The 9,566-nt window shown below is 38.8% G+C and overlaps 1 pseudogene across 1 annotated transcript; it reads right to left on the bottom strand.

Moving 5' to 3' along the window:
* Nucleotides 1–6,238: 6,238 nt before the first annotated feature.
* Nucleotides 6,239–7,345, bottom strand: LOC102866610 (annotated as a pseudogene). Its single transcript, XR_439041.1, has one exon. The product of XR_439041.1 is annotated as an olfactory receptor 4S2-like (transcript).
* Between the last annotated feature and the right edge of the window lie 2,221 nt (nucleotides 7,346–9,566).

The raw sequence follows: 9,566 nt of genomic DNA, 5'->3' as shown, positions 1-9,566 counted from the left end.
CTATTCATTTATTTATTCGTATGTACTGTCAAACTGGATCTGACTGGTACAGGAGGAGATTGCCCCTCTCCTCCAGCAGAGCTTCCGGTGGATTTGAACCACACACTTCTGGTATTGCAATGCAGCTTCTTGCCACTAGGCCACCAGAGCTCCCTTGAGAAACTCTCTTGTGTGAGAAATTATAATTGACTGCCAATCTGGTTGTAATCTGTTAACTTCACCAATAAACCCCTAAAACTTGAAAACTTGATTCTGTGAAGTCTATGCAGGTATTGCAACAGATTTCTGATGCAGTGTTACAGTAGCATAATCTTTATTTGAATTATTAGAAGTGTGAAAGGGTGGGGAATTAAGATAATTAATATGTGTTGTTCATATTACTGATGGGGACTGTTCCTCTTTGTGAAATTACTAGAGGTCAGACTTGGTTTTTTCCCCACATCATTCACACTCTTTTTATACTGTGTCATTTGATATTTTGCCAAGAGTCCTTCAGTATTGCAATTCAAGACTTAACTTCATTTTTCAGTTCTTTCACCTCAAGAAATGTCAAGTGTATTTTTTCTTTTTGCATTTATAAATCCATCTCTTCACATATTTCATCCCAACTAACTAGGTCTGTGATGCATCTGAATGTTGGACAATGAATCAGGATGACAGAAGAGGAATCAGTGCCTTTGAGTTGTGCTTCTGGAATGAAAGTGCTGACTATCTCATGGACTGCCAAAAGGACAAACAGGTATGTCTTGGGAAATGTGCAGCCCAGGGTGCTCCTTGCAGGAAAGGATAGTGAAACTTTATCTGACATATTTTGCACATGTTGTTAGGAGGAGCAAATTCTTAGAAAAAGGCATTATGCTTGAAAAGGTGGAAGGTCAGTGAAGGAAGGGAAGACCTTCAGTGAGATAGACTGACACAGAGACTGTAGAAATGGGCTTAAGTGGAGATGGCAAAGGATAGGGCAGGTCCAGGTCCATTGTTCATAGGGTCATTATGAGTCATAGTTGACCGGATGCCATTTAACAACAATAACTAGATCTGGTCTATTTATACAATTGTCACTTATGATTTTTTTTAATTATTGCCAATGACAAAAGTCTTGGGTGATACACAATTTTATCATGTGATCTTTGGCCCCATTGCTATCACGGAAGCCATATTTTCCAACAAGTTATTTTTTTCCCTACCTTTACACTCCAAACACCCATTATTATTGCTGCCGTTGATTGCTGTTAGGTCAAGCATGACTCATAGTGACCCTATGAACAAAAGGCCTGAAGCCTTTCTACAATTATTGTTATTTATCAAAGTTCATAGTTGTTATTAACAATGCATCTTTATCACATATTTGCTCAATTTCAGAGTGGTTTCAAGCTTGCTGAATTCCTCATTTTCCTCCATCTTTGGCTTTCCTGTTTGCTCTATAAATCTGCATAATAGAGTGTGAAAGCAAGCTGTTCCTTGGAGGCAAGGATTTAGAGACTCTATCTCAGATACTTTGGGCATGTACCCAGGAGGAATCAGTCTTTGGAGAAGGATATCATGCTTGGAAGGGCTGAGAGACAGTGTGTAGGAAAGTTTTTCCATAATAACTAGGGTAATGAGCGTAGATGTGTCAGAGATAGTGAGATTGGCTCAGGATAGAGGAGGGCTCATAGCCATTTTTCTAAGAGCTGTTGTTGAATCGATGGCACATAAAAACAACAATAACATATTAATAGAGCTCTGTTGTATTCATATAGATAATATTTTATCAGTGACAGTATTTTATTTCAGAATGTATCTTTTTAAAATTTATTTATTATTTTTTGTGCATGTACCATCAAATTGGATCTGACTGGTACAGGAGGAGATTGTCCCTCCTTCTCCAGCAGAGCATCTGGTGGATTCAAACTGCCCATCGCTAGAATTGTAGTGCAGCTTCTTGCCACTAGGCCACCAGAGTTCACCAGAACATATCTTTAAATGTACATTTCAAGAACATTTTGAAGACAATATGCCATATAATAGGCCACAATTTTGAGTCTTATGAGCCAAAGAACAGATGAAGGATCCATAAAGAGCAAAGAGTAAGAGCTTTGTCACAGGTTCATGTGTTTTGATGTGAGCCACATCACTGATGGAACTCCCATTCAATTGTTTGGCTGATCATAGCAGATCTGATTATATTAGATATCCAATAGGAAATGATTATAGCATATTAGATCTCATCAGAGTAATGACTACATTATTGCTGCTAAACCAAATAAATCATTGGCAGCCAAGCTGACTCACAACTTGAACCATATCAGACCCCTTGTTATTAATATATGCTCCTTTGGAGAGGATATTTATAGCTCTCAGCATAGAACCTGTACATACTATAGTGACTCTTTTGTACTTGTAAACAAATATTAAGATCCAGAAAACCCAATTCCTAATGCAGGAAGGGCAACTTGGGGTCTCAGACAAGAACGTTGCTTTTCTAATCTAGTCCCTCTCATACAATGAACCCTGATTACATAGTGCTTTATAAGTAAAGTTGATGGGTTTCTGAAATTTTACTTTTTCAAATCTATGAGCAACTTTTCTGCAGTAAAGTAAGATGATATCCCTCTATAAAGATTTATAACCTCAGAAACTAGATAAAGGGTGTCCGTGCATCATAATCAACTTTGTGGTAGTAGATTTGGCTTTCTTCACATACAAATGACATTTCCCCCGCTCCCCTTCCTGCTTTTTATATTTGTACAATCATCATTTGTCCTTTCATTTTCTTGTCTGCCACCTTGGTCTGTTTAAGATACCAAATACCTCTAAAAGTTTTCATTTCTGGAATTTTGTATGGGGTCTTTTTAGTATGTGTGCAAAAGCTTGAGCTGCTAGCCTAAAGACCTTTGGTTAAAGCCTGCCCACTACTCTTTGTTTGTTGTTAGTGCCACATAATCACCTGTAACTCACAGTAACCCTGTGTACAATAGCTCCGAAGCCTGCCACACCCTGAACCAACCTCATGGTCTCTGACAAACCTACTGCCATTATGTCAGCCACTGCATCGATCCATCTCATCCAGGGTGTTCTCTCCTGTTTTTGTTGTTGTGTACTGTCTGGTTCTAACTGACCCATAGCTGACCCTCCAGTGGGGTTTCAGAGGCAATTATGAAGACTGTTCATCCTTCTCTCGCTCTCTCCTGTACTAGACTCCTCCCATAAACATTAAAGACTAGGAAACTCTATGAGAGCAGTTCTCTTCTGTTTTGCAATCTCTATGAGTCAGATTCAACTCAATAGCAACAACTCATTATTCCTATTGTCTATACAGACAAATGTTTATTACAACACTTAGTTTAATTTTATAATCGCAAGAAGAAAAAGAAATAGGGAATAATAGTCTCTATGCTCAAGTATTCAAATGTCATAATGATTACCCATAGTGTACAGGGTTTGGTAGAGCTCCCCGACTAAGACAGCCTTGGAAGCAGGATTGGCATCCACTTCTTACACAATGGGCCTTTGGAAACTCTATGAACATTACAAAAATGACAATAGTTATAGAACAGCGTTCAGGTCTTTTGTTCATAGGGTCGCTATGAATTGTATTTGACTCAACAGTTCTTAACAACAACATGCTGAAGTAGTTATTGTATTAAGGAGCGAGGATAAGGATGGACCACCCTACTAGAGGCTTATATAAGGTCATGAGACCTTTGGAGAAGCTTGTTTGCCTGGTACCTAGCTTCCTGCTGCTCACCAGTCTCCACTCAACCAGCCTGCATCACATCATCCATAGTCACCGTCTAGCTGTGTCCCAAGTTATAGTCTACAGGATCCTGGCCCATGCTCACCAGTTTCTCCAAGACCAGCCCACGGACCTAAGGCCACATGAATCCTTCCCCTGACGGGTCTGAGTCTCTGGAAGATCTTTTAGGGAATCTGAACCCAAGGATCATAGAGGAATTGGGGAACTGAGCCACGGATGAAGCTGTTAGAAATTCGGGACTCATATAGCTAGTTAAGCACTTGGGACCTGAGACTTCTCATAAATAGTCTGTTACTATTCTTAGCAGGACGAATTATGAGAATAGTCACTATGAGTTGAAGAAAGCTCAAGGGCACCTACAAACAGCACAGAATTATAAAAACTGCTTTGTTTGGAAGTCTTGCCATACTTTAGGAAATAGATATCTTGATTGATATCTGTGACACAGCTTTCAGACACTTTGGTGGGCTCTCTGTGTGTCTAATTTCCATGACAATAAAAAGAAAGCAATGTAAAGACATTTTAGAAATGTTTTTCATTTGAAGTCTTTACATTGAACAAATTATGAAATGCAGTGCAATTGTACTATTCCTACTACAGGAGTCCCAGTGACATAATGCATAATATAGTGGGCTACTTATGAAAAGGTTGGCAGTTCAAGTCCACCAGTCACTTTGTGGCAAAAATAGAAAGAAGGACAGTGCCATGCTATTATTAATTATTTACAGCCTTTTAAACCCCAGAGAGAGTTTTTATGAGTCAACAGTGACTAGATGTGACTAGGCTTATTTTTTAAAATTAATATTATAATGAATTCTGAAACAATTGTAATTTTTTCTGTTTAGTTATTTCATACATATGATCATTACTTGTAAATAACTATAGAAACAAGCACAAGTCTAAATGTAGTATATTCTGAAAATTAGAAGACTCAAGGTAGATGATGAAAATCTTTTTGTTTTTCATTCAATTCTACAAGTATATAACTTATTTAGAAGTAATATGATGTAATACCTAACGGTTTAGTTGTTAACCAGAACTTGGTATTTTGAAATCACCAGTAGCCCTTTAGGACAAAGGTTTGGCAATCTGTTTTTATAAAAGTTATATAAAGTATAACCTATAGGACAATTTTCTTTGGCCTCAATTTGAATTTGCCTATGAGAAATTGATTATCTGACCCACAGTCTGCCCCAATCTAGGTTTGACTGCCAATAATGACCTTCACCATTGATTTCTATCACAAATGTAGTCATCTGTTTGCTATGCAGCCCATCTGGTGAGATCCATTCTGTGTAGACTTTTGGCTGCAGATTCCAGGAAAAGGTTACAGTCAGTTAACAGCAGCAAATTCACAGATAATTATAATCAGAAGATAATAAATTTGTCCCATATCCTTATTGTTTTGACAAAGAAAATGAGTCTTACATGAAAGTTTGGTGTTGTTTATTTTTCTCCACGATGAGAGTATAAGAAAATATCCATTATCCTTCATACTTGTAAATTTATCCTTTTGTGTGTGTGTTCTACACACCTTCCTGATCTCTAGGTGTGCTTTTCACAAGAATCTTTGTTTTAGGAGGACCTACAACAGCAAGCTTTAGCTTAGGTCCTCGCCACTGTTAGTACTTTTTTATCCCATACCAACTATGCCTATTGAGTGAGATTAATATGTGCCACTCGCAGTTTGAAGCAGGATTCAAAGTGGGGAGGGGGGCAGAAGGGTTGAGCTTCACCAACAATTTCTACCCCAAATGTAGTCAATCTGTTTCCTATGCAGCCCATCAGGTAAGGTCCATCCTGCGTAGATTTTGGGCTGCAGATTCCAGGTAAAGTTTCTAGAGAATTAGAAAATATCCATTATCCTTTATACTTATAATCTGTGTGTGTGTGTGTGTGTGTGTGTGTGTGTGCGCGCGCGCGCGCGCGCGCTATACACCTTCCCAATCTCTAGGTTTACTTTTTGTAAGAACCTTTGCTTTAGGAGAACTTAAATCAGCATGCTTTAGGGGGCTTAATCATAAGGTTTCAGGATTTGAGGGGTGGAGGGAGAAATGGGAAAGAGGAAAAGGGGAATGCGGAAAGATCCAGTGTGAGAAACAATGTATACAAACTTTGTAAATAAAGTGGTATAAAATGACAATTTTATCCAAAAAATATATTTTCACTGTTCAAGGAAAATAGGCAAGAATGAGAAGAAAAACAATGATATAATACTACTAGTACTAATACTATCTTAGTAAAACTATGATACTATTCTGAGTTTAATAAAAACTTCTAGCCTAGATATTTTGATGAATAATTTGATTATAAAACATTGGGATAAATATAGTATTACTGATCAATAATAAGGAACTCTGCTGGCCTAATCAGCGGGGTTGCACTATTAATCCAAAGGTAGCACCTCTCGGTGAGTTTTAATACATCACTTGCTTCATGGGAGAAAGATGGATAATTTCCTCTTATATAATTAAAAGTATCTGAAAACCCACTGGAGAGTCAGCTATGAGTCAGTACCAACTTGACAGCGATGGATTTGAGAAAAGATGCACCATAGGTGTATTCCCAAAGGGGCTCTGCAAAGTTGGTACCTTGAATTAACTCAACAGATGCCTTAAACAGGATTGAAGAAAATGAAAGTCGTCTTGCTGAAAGTATAATGATTTCAAACTATTTGCTATTCGCCTCCCAGAAAATCTTCTTGCTCCACAATTTCTTCATTGCATTTTTCACTTCTGCATTTCTCAGCGTATAAATCAGGGGGTTCAACATGGGCGTGATAATTGTATAAAATACAGCCACCATCTTATCCTCAGAAAAGGTAGTGTCAGGGCGCATGTACATGAAAGTACAGGGACCAAAGAAGATGATGACCACGGCAATGTGGGAGCCACAGGTGGAGAGAGCTTTGCGCCTGCCTTCTGCAGACTGCTTTCTCAGGGACACCAGGATGACAGTGTAGGAGATTAGCAAGATCACAAAGCTCCCTAGGGCAATGGTCCCGCTGTTGGCTGTCACAACAACACCAACAACATATGTGTCTGAGCATGCCAGTTTCAGCACGGGGTGGACGTCGCAAAAGTAGTGATCAATCTCATTAGGTCCACAAAAGGGTAGCTGGACCACCAAAGCCACCTGGATTATGGAGTGCATGAACCCACCGACCCAGGTCCCGAGCAACATTTTATTGCATCTCTCTCGATCCATAATGGTCATGTAGTGCAGGGGTTTGCAGATGGCCACGTAGCGATCATAGGCCATAACAGTCAGGATGAAGATTTCAGTACAACCAAAGAAATGCACCCCGAAGAGTTGCAACATGCACCCCACATAGGAGATCGTCTTACTCTTGGCTAGTAGGTCAACAATCATCTTGGGAGCTGTCACTGAAGAGTAACAGATATCTACAAAAGACAAAAAGTTGAGAAAGAAATACATAGGAGACTTGAAAAGATTGCCTGTGCATACTGTCAGCATGATGAGAAGGTTTCCCAGAAGAATTACAGCATAGAAGAAAGAAAACACCACGAAGCACACTTCTTCCACCTCTGGATTCTGAGAGAGGCCCAAGAAAATGAACACAGTCACATTGTTTAGTTTTTCCATGGAATTAATCCAGCAGGCCAAGTTCTCAAGGGAAAAAGTAGTTGTCTGGAAAAACAAACAAAACACTGACAGCATTAAACCTACTGTAGAGAAAAAGTGTATAATCAAAGCAGGTGAAAATGGCAAATGGATATTTGTGTTTGATGTACAGGGTCAGGTTAAAGGAAATATGCTCATTCTGATCATCTTTGATTTATATAGCTGTCTCCTCAATCACTTCAGATAAGGAACCATAGTCCATAAAGTTTAAGTAAATTCTCTTCATGACCTGTCAAGTCAGGAGTTAAATGTCTTTTGTGGTTTTGTGGTGTTGGGTGTTTTTTTTTAAGATTTATTCATCTATTTGCTTTTAAATGTTTAATTAGTTTTTATTTTGTAGATATACTATATCTGGTTTTAAAAGAACTTTTATATTTACGAAAATGCAGATGATACAAACAGCAATGCATTTAGGTGCTAGCTGAAAAGTTGGAGAAGTCAGGTCTACTCAGATGCCTCTTAGAAGGAATCTCTGAGTACTTGTTTAGAAAATAATCACTCACTTCCAGTGAATCATGGTGACCCTTCACTGGGTTCCCAAGGCCACAAATCTTAACAGGAAGAGGCTGCCTATCTTTTTCCTTGGAAACTCTGGCATCCCCGATCTGATGGAGACACAATTTTGGCTTAACTCTATCACCCACTGTACCTCTGAGATCTGGAAAATGAGTAAGAATTCTAGAAGAATTGATGCATTTGAGTTACGGTGTTGAGAGCAGTTAAGAACAGTGCGGAATATCCCATGGACTGTCAAAAGAACAAACAGATATGTATTGGAGAAAGTTGCAACCAGAATATTTCTTGGAGGCAAAGTTGGTAAAGTTCAGCCTCACATATTTTGGATATGATGCTAGGAGAGGCTGGCTATTCCTTGGAAAAGAACATGATGCTTGGGAAGGCTCAACAAAGGAGAGGAAGACCCTCAATTAGATGGATTGATAGTGTCTGCAGCAATGTACTCAAATGTGTCAAGGATCAAAAAGAGAATACAGGGTAGGACAGAGTTCATGTCTGTTGTTCATGGGGTCGCTATGAGTTTGCAGTGAGTCATACTCAACAACACTTAGCAACAACAACATAGGATACAGACTATGTCATCTCTCACACACACACACACACACACACACACACACACACACACAGAGAGAGAGGGAGAGGGAGAGGGAGAGGGGGAGGGAGAGAGAGAGGAAGAGAGATCCAAAAACCTTATTAGTAAAATATGTCTATCTTGAGTGAAATGTCTATCCTCAGTGAAACCTCCTCTAGCAACATGCCCAAAGTCTGAGAGATGAAACTCCATCACCTTTGCCTCCCAGGAGCTCTCTGGTGGCACCTTCTCCAAGACATATCTCTTTGTTCTTTTAGCAGTGAATGGAATCATCAGCATCCTCCTCCAAGACAAAATGTCAAAGATCTCAATTCTCCTTCTGTCATTTTTTAGTTATTGTCCAACTCTCAGATGCATAGCAAACGACTGAATTTCAGCCGACCTGAATCCTGCCCTAGCCTGTGCCTTTCCCGTCATGTCTGAATATGGATTAAGGGAGCTCAGATTATAGATGTACAACTGTGAATTATGTTACATGAATCTTACCAGCATACAATAGCTATTTAGGTACTGGTCTGAATTGTGCACCCACTATTCATATCATAGGTCTCCTCAGACCAATATCCATCTCAAAAGATTACTTCCAACCCTTTCTGTGCATTTCAAACATGATGAGCCTTCACTTGCTTTTGAAAAGGTAAATACTTTGATTTATTGTTTCTTATTCATATTCATACTACCTTATCACTTAGTCATGATTAGGTTCACATTTTAACCATCATATTAACAGTGCTATTCTCTTCTTCTGAAAAGTGTCAGGTTAATATATTAAAGGTGATCAAAGTAAAGACATTTGGATCAATTTAGCCATTTTTGTTGTGTTTTGTTTAAAACAAATCTTGACTATAGAGAAATTAGTTCTAGAAGAATAAAAATATCTCACCAGTATTTTCCAAGTTTTGTTTTGCTTTGTGTTTTTATCTCATCAATAGGTAAATGAGAGAAGCTGGGGTGGGGGAAAGATGATAGCCTTTGGTATTGCCTTGTGAATAATTAATGTCAGAGGGTCTTAGACCCTAAAAGCTCAGAAGCCAGTCTTCATTGGTTCTGGTTCTCTCTCTCACTTGCTGAAAT

This window comes from Elephantulus edwardii, unplaced genomic scaffold, assembly GCF_000299155.1.
Source record: "Elephantulus edwardii isolate Elephantulus edwardi_28Jun2011 unplaced genomic scaffold, EleEdw1.0 scaffold00431, whole genome shotgun sequence".
In the NCBI taxonomy this organism is placed as follows: Eukaryota; Metazoa; Chordata; class Mammalia; order Macroscelidea; family Macroscelididae; genus Elephantulus; species Elephantulus edwardii.
Note: the sequence above shows the minus strand (reverse complement) of the source record. Positions and strands in the feature narration are given on the sequence as shown.